At 35.6% G+C, this 16,192-nt stretch overlaps 1 pseudogene; it reads left to right on the top strand.

Moving 5' to 3' along the window:
• The first annotated feature begins 619 nt into the window (after positions 1-619).
• LOC134362857 (multidrug resistance-associated protein 1-like) overlaps positions 620-16,192 on the top strand; it is an 85,780-nt pseudogene continuing 70,207 nt past the window's right edge.

Below are 16,192 nucleotides of genomic sequence, written 5' to 3' on the forward strand. Positions count from 1 at the left end.
CATTACTTGGAATTCCTAAGATTTCTCCCTTTTTTTGTTGCTTCAGATTCTAATTGAAACAAAATCCTTCATCAGACCAATGGCATATGTCATGTACCATGTATCTGCCTCAAAATGACTTGTTGCATACACTGGTACTTCTTTATACAAGGCTCATGGTTTCTTAATATTTATTAAAAATCAAAATGCCATCCCTTAATTTTCATATTTCCCTTTATAGGCCATGCATCACCTTTAGTTCTTTGCTAATCCTAGACACTAAGTAGGTTTTTCATTTATTATGCTGCTTTATAATTAATTTGAAGAGTGAAATTTAGATGCAATATATTGTTATGGTTTTCTAATACTAAGGGGAGTATTTCATTTGTTTTTAATGTTAAGGCCATTGCAATAAATTTGCTTCTCCAAATTCTGACACTTACTGTTCTTAGTTTTTGTAGGAGACAGCTGTGAGATTCTGTTTGTAAACATATAAATGTCATCCAAGGGAGGAAAGAACTTTGTGCTCTGTCATATGAGGGACACATTTTCTAACAGAGCAACTTGGGAAATGGAAAAGTTGAGAACTACTAAGTCAGGTGCAAACTCCCTGCAAGGCAGGGATCCTCAGACTTCGTAGATGTCCCACCCACTCTCCCTTCCCACTCACTCCTCCCGGCCCCACCCCGCCCCGGGCGCGCTCACCGCCGAGGGCTGGCCGCGGTCGAGGCTGCAGCTGACTCGTCGGCCGGCCTGGGCTGAGCGCGCGCGTCCTCCCAGCATCCCGCGCCGGACTGACCGCCCACTGCCCGGGGAAGTGACAGGCGCAGCACCTCTCTCGGCCGCCAGTCCCAGGGCGTCTCGAGGACCATGTTTTGCAGCCCGCGGAGGTGGGGCGCCAGCGTCTCCTACGAGAGGGTCCCCGGGGAACTCGAAGAGCAGGTAAAGCTCCCCGGTGTTAGGGGGACAGGAGCTTTGGCCGATCTGAATAGAGGGTTGGAAGTGGGAGAGCTGACTCCTAGGACCTGAACGTGGACTGATGGCTTAGAGCCTTGTTTTAGTAGCAGTCACACACAGACACACACAGACACACACACACACACACACACACACACACACACACAGACACACACACACACACACACACTCAATCGTGAGAGCCGAGATCTGTCCCCAGGGTGATGTCAAACCGGAGCCATCACCGTTTCAGTTTGGGTGGTGGCTGGAGGAGAGAAAGAGGCATCTTTGGGTGAAGAGTAAACAGAAACAAGCTTTTGAGAGAATGAATGGAACTGTCATCGCTCAAGAGGTAGGATTGAGGTGGAATTCTACAGCCGTGGGTGATCCCACTGAAACCGCAGGCGCGATTCAGTGCGAATGATACTCACCGTGTTGACTGACACGGGTACTGGGGCACTGAGGTCTGGGGCAAATCCAGAAACTGCAGACACTTACTGTGTTTTTGCTCTGCACCATAACTCCTGCTTCCTCCGCAATAGGAGTCATATGCTAAATAAGGCAGTAGCCAGAGAAATGAACCCTTCGGTTGTGTATTAGGAGCAATTTCCCTAACAAAAGTTCTATTTTTCCCTCTTATCATCACTATAAAAGACATGGGATTAGAAATTGCCCCTGACACAAGTAGTTCTGTAGTCCTAAGAATGGAAAAAAAAAAAAAAAAAAAAATCAGATTCTGGGGACCTTGTTCTATTCCTGGCTATTGTTAGTAACTCCAAGTATCAAATAGATAATGACAACTATTCTTCTGAATAATGTATAAAATGAAACTATGAATTTCTTTAAAAGTAAAATAAATTACAGTGTATATGTAAAGTACTCTTTTTAAAAGTCTATAAAATAGAGGGACTAAGTCCCTTGAAAATGTGAAAAAGCTCCATCCAATATGCATTTTTTCCTGTACTGTAGAAATGACAGGCTTAATCAGGCCAATTGGTTTAATATCATCAGTGTAACAGCAAAAGTAACCAATGGCAGATAATTACAAATTTGTGAGGTAGGAAATTATAAAACTCAAACAATTTTCTCCCCCAAAATCTCAGTCAATTCTTCCTCTAGGATTTGAACAAAGTTTATTTCCTTGACTATTATTCAAATTTGATAATCTTCATAGATCAGGAATCCACTTAGTATTGAAAATATTCATATTTTTAAAAAAGATTGATGGTTTCAAAGCATGTCAAAAACTTGTATTATTAAATTTCATGGTTGAGAATTTAAGTTGTTCATATACTAGATCTTAGGTAAAAATTTCTACGTAACCTATAAGCTGAAAGCACGCCTTTGTGATCGAGTTTCTAGGGCTGGCGTGGAGACCTATGAATAGAATGCTCCCAAATATTTTTTGTTGATAGTGATTAGCATCCATATGTTCATTCATTCATTCATTTATGCATCCAAACTGTTTATTATGAGCTAATGGACTATAACTGGAGATACAGAGATAAATATAGTGTCTGTCCTCCAGGACACTGAGTTTAAAAGGAGAGAAGCATCTGCCAGGAATTGATGAGATATTCTGATAAGGTGAGGGTAAATTCAGTAAGTGCAGCTGAGCCTTGGATGCTGGAATGAGAGAAGAGAATGACCAAAGGCTGTAAACCCTGAATAGGATAGAAATCCAGAGCCAGGAGAAGCCACAGCCACTACCTTCTCTTGATATACTAGATCTCATATATACGCTCTGAGATACTAGGAGGAAAGGTCTCTCTAAGTAGTGGAAAAGTTTGTAACAAGTACAGAGTTGAGAGTGTGAAATTGTGACCAGGAGATATTAACTAACTGGATTAAATGCAGTTTCTTATTTTTCTTAGTTGGAAGAACTTGGGCAAGTTTCTTAAACTCTGAGTCATAGTTTCCTTATCTGTAAAATGGGGATGACAAAAATGGTTACATCATAAAGATATGTTATATTTAGTGATATAGTAGTACAGAATCTGTTACACAGCAAGTGATAAAAAAACATTCTTTTTTATTTCTAGATGTTTCATTTTCTTCATAAGATATATGTAAGCCTTTTTGAGGCTTAGAATGGAAGCTTTTCAGTGTTACTATTGTTGCATTGTCGTGATCAAAACAAGACATAATGCCAGCCCAGATTCAAGGAATGGGAAGTAAACTCCACCTCGTGATGGCAAAAGCTGTAAAGAATTTGTAGCCATTTGCACTCTGCAACAGAAATAAACATGCTTTGGATATATATAAGATGTTCTCATTGGTTGCAAATTATCAATTTGGCAACTCCCTGTGAAATTTGAAAATATGTCATAAAATATGTCCTCCAGTTGATGAGAGAATTTTCAGAAAAATTTCCCCATTAATTTGCATACTTATTTTTCAAATAATATGTTTGGTGACAATATCATAGTTCACATAGTTGATTGGTTGTTTGGGGCCAGCAATGTGATAAATGTTTTATATTTGTCAGTGTATATATAGTTCTTACAACAATCCTATGAGGATTGATACCATTTTGGTAAGTTACACATATCTTAAATGATTTATAGTATATACTTTGCTGTAACACAGAGAATAACTTGGAGTTAAACATTCTTTTCTATACTCAGGACATTTTGCTGTATAAGATGGAATTTTGTTTTACTCATTTCTTCTAGGTTTAGAATTTTTTAAATGTGTAAACACTTTAAGTTTGAGTGTGGGATCAGAATTGGGTTAGAGAGGATCAATGTAAAAGTTGTTAAATGTGGGACAATTTCTAAGAATCAAATTTAACTTGGTACTCAGTTTTACTTTTTAAATTATAAAGAGATTTATGCTGACTCTAAAAATGTAAAATGATTATTTTTGAGGTCTTTTCTCTGTAGAACCCTCTTCTCTTGATTGAACCCACCAAGTCAATGGGAAGAATTTTATGGAAATGTTATAACCCAGTTCCCCCCAATAATATGTAATTGTAATAAATATATAATTGTGTGGGTAATTACAAAAATTTGTAATTAAACACTTTACACAGAAGTAAGCCAAATACCGATTATAGTCTTTTATTTTTCTATTTTTGAGAAAAAAAGGTAAAACCATCTTTTGTAGCAATTAAAATACATTAAATTTGGATTTTACATATATGTATAAGCTAAATTATGTATATATGTATATGTTCATATATATACATGTATACACTGTCATATCGTTATATTATTTGTAAATTGCCTTTATGTACTCATCAATTCAAGGAACTGTACTGAGATATACATATATATACACGGAGAGAGAGAAAGGAATTTTAGAAATAATTTTCTTTTCTAACATGATTTATTACTATGTAAACAAAGCCATAATTTTGGGAGATATCTGAAAAATTCTATAGTTCAACCATCATTCAAGACTATTTTCACTTAACTATATCCCCTAAGGTTTATGATATCAACATATCTGTAACTGTTAGTAGAATAAATTATTTCATGTTTATTTTTTCACCTACTGACAAAGATATTTCAAATGTAAATTAAAGGCATTATTTCATGAACTACCTGCTATATTTTTCTTTTTAGAGATACAGTCCTGAGAAAAGTGCTTCATTCTTCAGTAAGGTGACATATTCCTGGTTTAGCAGGTAGGAGTTTTACTAATTTATTTGTAGTATATCATGCTTGAGGAAGATTCCAAGCAGAATGACACCTGAATTTTATTCTTTTAATCTAAGTATGAATATTTTTTTCAAAGTGATGTAGTAAAACTTTTTTCTCATGTTACTTATTACCCAGAACTCACTGGTAATGACATACTAAATAGTTCCACAGATAAGTGTACTGATACCCCTTTAACATGGCTGTCCCTTTATAAGATTCATATCCCCTTAGCACTAGCCTGGATAGAAAAATGATCTTTTTTTAGCAACAAGTATGTGCTACCCACGTTATGTATATTATTTCATTTAATTCTCTCCCAAGTCCTATGAGATAGGCGTTTACAGATGATGTAAGTGAGGCTCAGGGAGAGGAAGAACTTGTCCATTGATACTCAAGTAGGACCAAGCATGGTTAGAAGCTAGTTTCTTCTGAGTCCATGTTTCATGCTTTTATTTATTTATTTATTGGCTATGTTGTTTTATCTTTACTAGGAGTACTCTCATATATACTTATATGTACTACTATTAACACACATATGCACACACAAACATACAACTAATCATTTTTATGAGACATATATTATGGTTATCTCAGAATAATTCACCCATAATGTACAATGAGAGCTCAGAAGTTTTTTAGGAGATACCAGTGTAATCTCTGACTTTAACACAGGAATTAAATCATATTAAATGAGAAGAGTTGACTTTTTCTTATTTGATAAATTCAGAAGCTTTCTTTAGAAATGTATTAAATATACACCCTGAAACAATAAAACTTCTTAAAGAAAACATAGGAGAAACACTTCAGGAAATAGGACTGGGCACAAACTTCATGAATACGACCCCAAAAGCACGGGCAACCAAAGGAAAAATAAACAAATAGGATTATATCAAACTAAAAAGCTTCTGCACAGCAAAAGAAACAATTAACAGAGTTAAAAGACAACCAACAGAGTGGGAGAAAATATTTGCAAAATATACATCTGACAAAGGATTAATATCCAGAATAGATAAGGAACTCAAACAACTTTACAAGAAGAAAACAAGCAACCCAATTAAAAAATGGGCAAAAGAGGCATTTCTCTAAGGAAGATATACAAATGGCCAACAGACATATGAAAAAATGCTCAACATCACTCAGCATCTGGGAAATGCAAATCAAAACCACATTGAGATACCATCTAACCCCAGTTAGGATGGCTAAAATCCAAAAGACTCTGAACGATAAATGCTGGCGAGGTTGCAGAGAAAAAGGAACTCTCATACATTGTTGGTGGGACTGCAAAATGGTGCAGCCTCTATGGAAAATGGTATGGAGGTTCCTCAAACAATTGCAGATAGATCTACCATACGATCCAGCTATCCCACTGTTGGGAATATACCCAGAGGAATGGAAATCATCAAGTCGAAGGTATACCTGTTCCCCAATGTTCGTCGCAGCACTCTTTACAATAGCCAAGAGTTGGAACCAGCCCAAATGTCCATCATCAGATGAGTGGATACGGAAAATGTGGTACATCTACACAATGGAATACTACTCAGCTATAAAAACGAATGAAATACTGCCATTTGCAACAACATGGATGGCCCTTGAGAGAATTATATTAAGTGAAACAAGTCAGGCACAGAAAGAGAAATACCACATGTTCTCACTTATTGGTGGGAGCTAAAAATTAATATATAAATTCCACCCCCCACACACACACACACAAAAACAGGGGTGGGGAAGAAGATATCACAACCACAATTACTTGAAGATGATACGACAAGCAAACAGAAAGCACATTGTTGGGGGAGGAGGGGGGGAGGGAGAAGGGAGGGAGGTTTTGGTGATGGGAGCAATAATCAGCCACAATGTATATCGACAAAATAAAATTAAAAAAAAAAAAAAGAGTAGGGCGGAAAAAAAAAAAAAGAAATGTATTTTTCCTTCATTATAGAAAGTTCATGATAACATGAAATGAAATTTGCCTTCTTAGCTTTATGCCCCTTGCTCTATAGTTGGTAGAAACGAAATTGCCCAATTTAATCTGCAAGAGTAGATGAATCCTTAAAAAAATATTGATTGGGTGCTACTAGACACCCTAAACTCTACTAACCTTTAAAAATGCAGAGATAAATGACTTAGTTTCTGCCTTCCAGGAATTCATGGTAGAATTAGAAAAATTAAAAGGTAGACCATCAATCTCCAAAAATAAGCAAAAGGCAACATAAGTATGATTGAGAAACACAAGTTTTCAGGAGTGTCATCTAACCAAGTTTGCACAATTAGGGAACATTTCACAGATACTAATGCTTTAGCCAAACATTTAAAGATGGGTAGGAATGAGTCAGGTGGCATTCCAAGTTGAGCAAATACCATGTGCAAACCTCAGAGGTGAGAGATAACTGACACCTCACACACTGCAAGTGTTGGAGTGGAAGAAGATTAAGGTGGAGAGAGAGATCATGATGAAGAGTCTTCTAGGACATCCTGAAGGCAACGAGAAGCCACTGAAGAATCATAAATAGGGGAGTGTAGTGGATAGAATTATGTCCCCCCAAATCTCACTGAAGCTTGAATTGTGTCCCCCAAATTTTATGTATTAGAAACTTGGCCCCCACTGTGACAGTTAGGAGGGTGGGAAATTCTATTATGGTAATTGAAAGGTGGAGCCTTGAAGAGGTGATTAGATTGTAGGACCATGTCATAGTGAATGGATTAAAAATGGAGTTCAGGGGCGTGGTTCTGAGGGCTTTACAAGAAGACAGAGGAGAGTCTGTTTCTCTGCTCTCTCTGCTTCCACCATCTTGCAATTTGAGACCCCTGGGTCACTGTTACCACCACCAGGACCCTCACCAGATTTGTTACCTGGACTTTGGACTTTATAGCCTCCGAAACTGTAAGCAATACATTTCGTTTTCTTTATAAAATACCCAGTTTCGTGTATTTTGTTATAAGCAACAGAAACAGACAAGTACTGGGAGTGGCATGATCCTCAGTAATCAAATGGCAACAGGATGAGGAGTCCACAAAGGAAGCTAACTAAGTAAAGGTGTTCAGAACGTAAGAGAAGTATCCAAGGAAAGTGTGTGAAAGAGCATTTCAGAAAATCACCTTTGCAATTGTGTGGTATGGTATATAGAAAATGGAAACGAAGACAGGCAGAGTCATCAGGAGGCTCTTCAGGTATCCTGGAAGGTTTATAGTCACAATCTGAACTATGACAATCATAAAGAGTAATGAAAGGAAGGAACAAGTTAGCAGAGCTCTTTAGGATGGAGTTGATAGGATGAGAAAATTGAGGATCTGGGAAAAGTGTATGATGAATGTCAGTTTCTAGCTCAGATAACTGTGAGGTTCAGGTGTGGTGAAAAACTGTGGGTTCAGTTTGAGGAAGCTTCAGTTTGAAATGCCTATGTAGTATCACAAGACATCGTTTGGATATGTGGTTCTTAGGCTTAGGATAAACCTTTGTCCTATGGGTATGGATTAGGGAGTCACTGATTATGCATCAGTATTTGAAGCTGTGAGTATGAATGAGATCATCCTTAAAGAGAGCCCACTGAGTAGGAAGCACGAATGAAACACTGACAGGTCTCAGGATTCAAATGGCAAGAGGAGGAGGAGTCTACAAAGGAAGCACGTAGGGGAACTATCCAAGGAAAGAGGACGATTGACAGCTAAGGAAAGAGAAACCTTCAAGAAAGGAGAAAAATAAGGTGGTCAATAGGACCCAATATTGAAAAGGGGTAAATTAAAATAAGAAATGAATATTCTCCATTAAATTTGGTAATGTTAAGATCATTGGTGTTTTTTACGAAAGCAGTTTAAGTAAGTAGAAAATTTATATCCTTGTAAACAAATACTTGAGCAGAAGAGGTTGAATGTGCAAGATGTGCAAGTTACACAAATCTAGAAATAACGTAAAGAAGATGGCCAAAATTTTACACCACTATATAACATTAAGCTGCACTTTAGAAAAAAGAAAAGTTAGATAGAAATTATGGGAATGTGGGCTATTTACAGTTAATGATGTTGATTTTTCATAGAATTGTTTTTAAAGCCTGAATTCTGTTTCGTCCATGAGTTGAGAGAAAGAGTGATGTCCATTCTAGCTTTAAAAATTATCAGAGTTATTTTAAAGTCATAAGTATCACAGAATTTAAACAACACAAAGTTCATTTTAAGTAAATGTAATTGTAAAGCTTGTATTTTCAAACTGTAAAAAAAGTACATATATTCAATATTACAAACACCATTTTAGGAGGCCTAAAGTAAGAAGCTGAAATTAATTTAATAAGTAAGATAAATTGTAGCAATTCAGAAACATGACAACTTAGTACCTTGAAATCCATAGCTTAAATCAATCATACAAACTTATGAACTACAGTTGTTGAATATCACATTTATTTTCTGTTTAAATTTAACATCTCAGAACTAGATAACAAATATTTTCATAGCATGCTGTTATCTGGAACTGTCATTGGCATAAATTTAATTTGACTTCATATCTGGTAATTAAACAATTGCAGTTGAAACAAAACTATTGTTTAAGATAATGTCACTTTGAAGACAATAGCCAGTTGTATTCTCAGGTCTGTTTTTGGAGTTACAGTATGAAGTCAGAAATTATTTTTGAGGCCAAATTCAAATGCTTATAATTATGTGTATAATTTAATTAAAACATGCTCAGATAATATAATAATTAGGAAATTATATGCTTATGAGCCTTAATTCCTAAGACAGTTGCTGTCTATATAATTTTGATGATCAAACAATTACCAAGTCTTTACTAGCACGTATAATCTAACAGTATATAATAATCATGGTCATAGAATAATCCACTTGATACACATGGAAAAATCTACTTGAAGATTTTATAGGTCACGGTTGAGTCATCATTCTAACCACGGATACGGCATTCAATATGTCCTAACTTTTCCGCACATCCTAATAAAATTTGTACATTAACTGACTTTGTTCCCCATTCTGTGATTTTGGGATAGACTGACTTTATTCTTTTCACCATAATACAATCACCTCTTTCCAGAAATATTTGAAAAGGTGGTAAATAGTAATAAAATTGATTTCACTACTACATATTTATATTTTCCAAGTATTCAAATATTACTCACCTACAAAAGTTACATTTTACCTCATCATCCCAGCTGAATGCCACTGTTTTGCTACGCACTTTACATCAGTTGGAGGAGACATTCATACACACTGGTTAATGTGAAATATACTCAAAAATTCTCCCTAGGATAACAAAATTAAAAATGGAGAGGAAGTAGTGCATTTCAAGTCACTGTCTGCCTAATTTAAGCTAGCACTGGTTTATGTCACATATAAAAGACAGTGGCCATCCTTTGGAGTTCTTAGTGTTTAACCACATTTAAAAATGAGAATTTAATACTACTCTACCTGCTTTAGGGAGCTGTGAGGATCAAATTAATTGAAGTAAATATCTTTTGAAAAGAAATATCATTCTGAAAATAGAAGATGTAGATATGAACCTTATCATTGCTTTAGGCCTAAAGTCCACAAGTTTGTGGGACTTGGTGCATGTTACATTCAACTCAATGCTGCCTCAACATTTGATTTTAAAAAATACCATTTTTTTTGCTTTCTCTTTTCCCAAACCCTTATGCAGGAAGGTAAGATTAGTCCATGTGATCAGAATATTTAAGTCTAACAGAAGAGAGAAAAAGACAGGGAGGGATCACACTCTTGGGAAAAGGGAAGTCAAGGTAGTTGAGCATCACAGCCATGAGAATCCCCACCAATTTCGCTTAAGTGTCACTTTTAGATGCTGCATTATTTGGAGCCTCAGCATGAAAACCAAGGGTCACTTATCCCCATGAACCAAAACTGCTGAGTTTTGCACAGTTCTAACACAGAATGCTGAGGCAGTAAATGTTATTAAAAGTGCTTTTGTGAAAATCAATGCAATCTTATTTTGAAAATGAATATTTATTTTATGGAATGGAATAGAAGATCTTACTATGACATGAAAATAGTTTATTGCTTAATATGTTTTGAAAAGTGCATTGCAGGAAAATGTCCAGCATATTTGAGCCAATAGAAACATGATTACTGAAGGTCTTTTCTTATTACATTTAAGCCTTTTTGTTAAGTATGAATTGTGGTACAATATTATGTATTACAATAAAAGTAAAATTGAGTCCAGTAGAGACTCTGGTCACCACAGGGTTTAAATTCATCTCAATATCAGTCAATTGAGATTATTCGGTAACAATGACAATGAAAGCAGTCCCAGTTTAGAGTAGTGTGATGCTTTGTGATGGTCTCTTGGGCATATAAACTTTATAACAGAAAGAACTGAGCCTACAGAGTCAGAAGGTCTGAGTATAAATACGGGTTTTATTTCTTATTGAACAAGTTGTGTCACCAAGCTTACAGAGTATATCTGCACTGTATCATTTAGGAGCACATATGGCTTCAAGTAACAGAATAGCCAAATAATAATAGCCTAAATAAATAGGCATTTATTTTCTTACGTTATTGGGAAAAAGTCTGGGAATAGGCTGGTGAACTACCTCAGAAATATTATAAAGAGCCCAGGTTTTTCCATCTTTCCACTTCCCATCCTTATTATGCGGCTCTTTACCCACGACAAAGAGGGTTCTATATCTCAGAGCATTATGTCTTCAGTGCACGTGGGAAGAAGAAAGCGAAGGAGAAAGGAGGCAAAACGTTTCTCTTCCTGAAGTTTTGTGCTTTTCTTTGAAAATGAAAGTTCTCCCCAGCATGTTTTTGTTTAGGTATCATTAGCCATAACTGAGTTATAGTATACACTCTACTAGTTGAGACCAATCATAATTAATAAGTCTGTGACTGGAATAAGGGCTTATCCTGAGTTCAATAAATTTTCAACTGAGTAAATATCAGATTCCTGTTAGCAGGAAGATGGTAGGGCAGAGGTATGGCTGTGGATAAGAACAGCTGTCTCTGGAAATAACTTTTGAGGTATAACTAAACCATGCATCTTTGTTTGCCTCCCAGTTTAGACCCACTGTTCTTGCACAATTATTCATAGTGCCTCTGGGGCAAGCTTTTTGAACAGAGGAGAGTAGAAACCCTAAGAGGCGGGCAGAAACTTGCCATGCTTCTTAAGGAATCAACTCAGAAATGGCACTCTAACATGGACTCACGTTCTATTGGTCAAAGTCAGTCACATGGCCAAGGCAAAGTTTATGGAGTCAAGACCAGTACTCCACATCTAGTTGGACGATATATAATGCCTAGTGGCAAAGGGTATATTAAGTCCAAGTGGAAAAGGAGAAAGTTGCAAATGTAGAGGTTGGATCTATTTATCTTCTAATGCAACCTAAGGTAACTATAGGCTATTGGATGGTTGGGTGGATACCTTACTGTAAAAGTTTGCTATTTACATTTCAGTATGGGAGATGGAATAGGTGAATTGTAAGTCCCCCACATATGAAAGGAGTAAATTAAGTTAGTGTTTCACTGAATAATGGGATGTCTAAACAGCTCTTCTAAAAATCTGCAAATGATTACTGCATGTTATTGAACTCCAAGATAAAGTTGCATGATTTTTCAAACATACAATCTAGTCATTGTACACTGATCAATAAAATAATTTATAAAGGAATGAAATGCATGCATGCAAAATTATTTTTAACTTGATTATTGGTTTTGCTGAATTATTTACCTTACTCTTTCTTTTTTTAGAATAATAATTTTAGGATATAAGAAACCTTTGGAAAGAGAGGATCTTTGTGAACTAAATGAAAGTGATTCCTCCTATATTGTGTGTCCCATCTTTGAAAAACAATGGAGGAAGGAAGTTTTAAGAAATCAAAAGAGGCAAAAAATAGAGTTAATTAATTATTAAGTCCCATTAAAGTTAATTACTATCTAAAACTAGATAAAACTTTCTTCAGATATGAGATATTATTGTAATTAATATAGAAAACCCCTAAAATATGTGAAATGACAAGCCATTTTTATAAGCACAATTGGTGTAATTGCAATCCATTTCTGCCCTCAAATTATCCAGCATCCCTTCCCTTTAGTGTTTAGGAGCAAATGCATTGATATGTATATGTATCTTTGGCTTCCCACCTATGTAAGGAAAAATGGCCTCTGTATCTCAAGCATCACGTCTATTGCTCCAAGTAAATCATATGGTGGCCAAGGCCAAAGTTTGAGGGGCTGGGATAAATACAGGAGATAAAAACTGTATTTATATTGATGGGATAATTTCAAAACTCACAAAAATGATGAAATATAACTATTGCTCTTGCACTTTTATATCATGTGGTAAAAATAACACCAAATCGTCTTGATACATACCATACAAATAACATGGGTCATATTTTCAAGTTTAACTAAATTTATTCCTTTCTTGTTTCCTTATTGTGTTTGTAGTACATTGCTAATTATGATTAGTTTATATATATTTGATTTTTACTCATATTTGTTCTGTTCAATTTTCTTATTGTTTCTATTTTTTTAATTATGTAGGCATATTTTCATAAAGAGTCACATACCAGCAAACCATCTCTATTCTCTGCATTGTGGAACACCTTTAAGTCTGTCCTGATTCAAGTTGCTTTATTCAAAGTGTTTGCTGATATCTTAACCTTCATAGTGCAGTAGGTTGAAGTCTTGCTGGTTTTTTTTTTTTCCCCTCCCCACAGGTAAATGATAAGCAAGTGTTCCACTATAAAAATTCTACTTAAAAAAGTAGGGAGGGTTGTTATTGCAAATTTTATTTAGGAAATGGGTATTCTGCTAGGATTGTCTGTGATACAAATGAGAATTATGATAATATAGTCAGTACTTACTAAAGCCAACCAATGTTATAAGCACTCTTCTATAGTCTCTAATTTAATTGTGTTAAGTTAGGGTTCTCCAGAGAAAGAGAACCAACAGGTGTGTATATATATATGTATATATGTGTGTGTGTGTGTGTGTGTGTGTATGTGTGTGTATACACACATACACACACACACACACACATATATAGATATATAGATATATGAGAAGATTTATTATGGGAATTGGAGGCCAAAAAGTCCCACGAACTTCTGTCTACAATCTGGAAACTGAGGAAGCCCAGCAATGTAATTCAGTCTGAGTTTGAAGGCCTGGGAGCCTGCAGCTCTGATGTCCAAGGCCAGGAGATGATGGATGTCCCAGCTCTAGAAGACAGAGCAAATCTTCCCTTCCTCCACCTTTTTGTTCTATCCAGGCTCTTACTGAGGCTCTATGCTTTCAGATCTTCTTCACTCAGTCTCCTGATTAGTATCTCACCGATACTAATGCTAGTCTCTTGCAGAAACATCCTCTCAGATATACCCAGAAGTAATGTTTTATCAGCTATCTGGGTATCCCTTCACCCAGTCAAGTTGGTACATAAAATTAACCATCACATTAATTACCCTATTTAATCTTTACAACAATCAGTAATGAAGTGGAAAATATTATTACACCCATTATTAAAATGCAGAAACAGAGGCAGAAAGGCTCAAGTCAATTGCCCAAGTCCATACAAGTTTGACCAGAAAGTGCCAGAGTCATGATTAAAATCCAGGAAGTCTTGCTTCACTGTACGTTTAGAAAATGAAATGATAGATATTTTCACTATGTTTCTTAGCTGTGGCCTTTTGAGAATTGAACTTTATCAGGCAAGATAATTACATATGTAAACACACACCCAAAACTCTATACATGATGTGTAATAATGTATAGTTTTGCTACTTTATATATATAATGTGATATATATTTGTGTATATATGTTTATATATTTATATACACACACACAGACACACAAGGTTATTTCAAAACGTTCATGGAAAATAGAATTAAAAGATAATACAAATCTTTCCCTAAACTTTTTTTTTTTTTTTAATTTTATTTTCTCGATATACATTGTGGCTGATTATTGCTCCCCATCACCAAAACCTCCCTCCCTTCTCCCTCCCCCCCTCCCCCCCTTTCCCTAAACTTTTTGAAGACTCCTCATGTATGTGTGTGTGTGTGTACATATATGTGTATATGCATATATGTATATAAATAGATAGATAGATGTGTATGTATGTCTCTCTCTATATATATAGTGAGATGACCTGAAGTATTTCTGTAATATTGTCTGCAAGGATTCACAGCGAGACAATGAAATCAAGGCCTTGACTGTGTGCCACTTTTTTCAAGGAGACATTGCCTTAATCTCTGTCATATGAAGGAAACACAAAGAAACATTTTTTATTAACCTGTGATTATATTTTTAGTACTGAAAGTATTTCCAAGTTGTTAGAGTTTTGAAGAATTCTTTAATTCATAAAAATATTATTAATCCTGAGTTATCTGATTCCCAGAAAATATCCAAGAATATACTGATTCAATATTTATTGAGCACCTACTACATGCCAAACATTGTTCTAGGTGGACTGTGGGGATACAGCAAAAGCCAAAATGCAGAGATTAATAATTAAAAAATGAATAAGTATAAACAATATTAAGAAATAGTCAGTGCTTAGGAAAAAACTAAAGCAGGGTAAGGAAATGACACTTTGGACAATTAGAAGTTGCTGTTTTATGTAAGAAGATTAAGGAAGACATCAATGAAAAGTTGACATCTAAGCAAAATCCTGAAGGAAGGAGGGCAAGACAAAATCTATTGCAACTAGAGGGAGCTGAAAAGGCAAAAGCCATGAGGTGGGAGTGTGCTTAGTATCTTTGAAGGCCTGAAGGAGGCAAGTGAGTTTGGAGCAGAGAGGCTGAAAGGCAGAGATAGGATTGAGGTCAAAAGGGTCCAGAAGGAAAAAAAGATCTTTTAGGGCCTTATGGAATATGATGGAGATATTGGTTTCTATTCTGTTAGATGGGAAGACTTTTGAAGATTCTGAGCAGAGAATGATATTATTAAACTTCAGTTTTATAGGGATCACTCTGGCCCAAATTTTTTTCATCATCATGCAAAGTATATGTAGTCTTTTGTAATTCTTATTATTTTCAGTCACACACATGCAGTTTTAAAAATGGTGAGATCATGTATAAAATGTTATTAGCAATAGACATCAGGCACTCTAAGATTTAATCAGTGTTTACAGTTGAGGGACAATAAACAAACAAGAGAGTTATGATTAACACCATCCCATTGTCTTTCTGTGTGGCAGCACCGATACTAATCACTATGACCATGCTGTCACCAAACTTAAGAAATAAGGTAGGTAGAGGAGAGAGATATTAGTTATGGTTAAAAGTAACAATAAAAGGTCAGATATAAATTAAACATTTTAAAAAGCTGTGTCAATGTGATATCCTAAGAAATCCCTTACTTAAGTTCTGATTCTCATGTTTCCCTATATTTGATAAAATACATGATTTTGGAAAAAAAGAGAAGTTTTAAAGGTCTCTGTCTCAACTTTCCTGACAAAGTTAAACCAGAACAGTTAATTATTTGGTGAGATTACCATATGAAAACCAGAAAATAACCTTTTACCCAAAAGTTTGTGAAAATAATTGACTTTATTTACTTTATAATCTAATGCTTTGAGTTAGGGGAAAAAAAAGGAAAGGTGCCAAATTGAGCAGGTAAAGAAAAAGAACAGGTAGGAGTGTGTGAAATCTTGTGC

The sequence above is a fragment of the Cynocephalus volans genome, chromosome 1 (genome assembly GCF_027409185.1).
Source record: "Cynocephalus volans isolate mCynVol1 chromosome 1, mCynVol1.pri, whole genome shotgun sequence".
Lineage (NCBI taxonomy): Eukaryota > Metazoa > Chordata > Mammalia > Dermoptera > Cynocephalidae > Cynocephalus > Cynocephalus volans.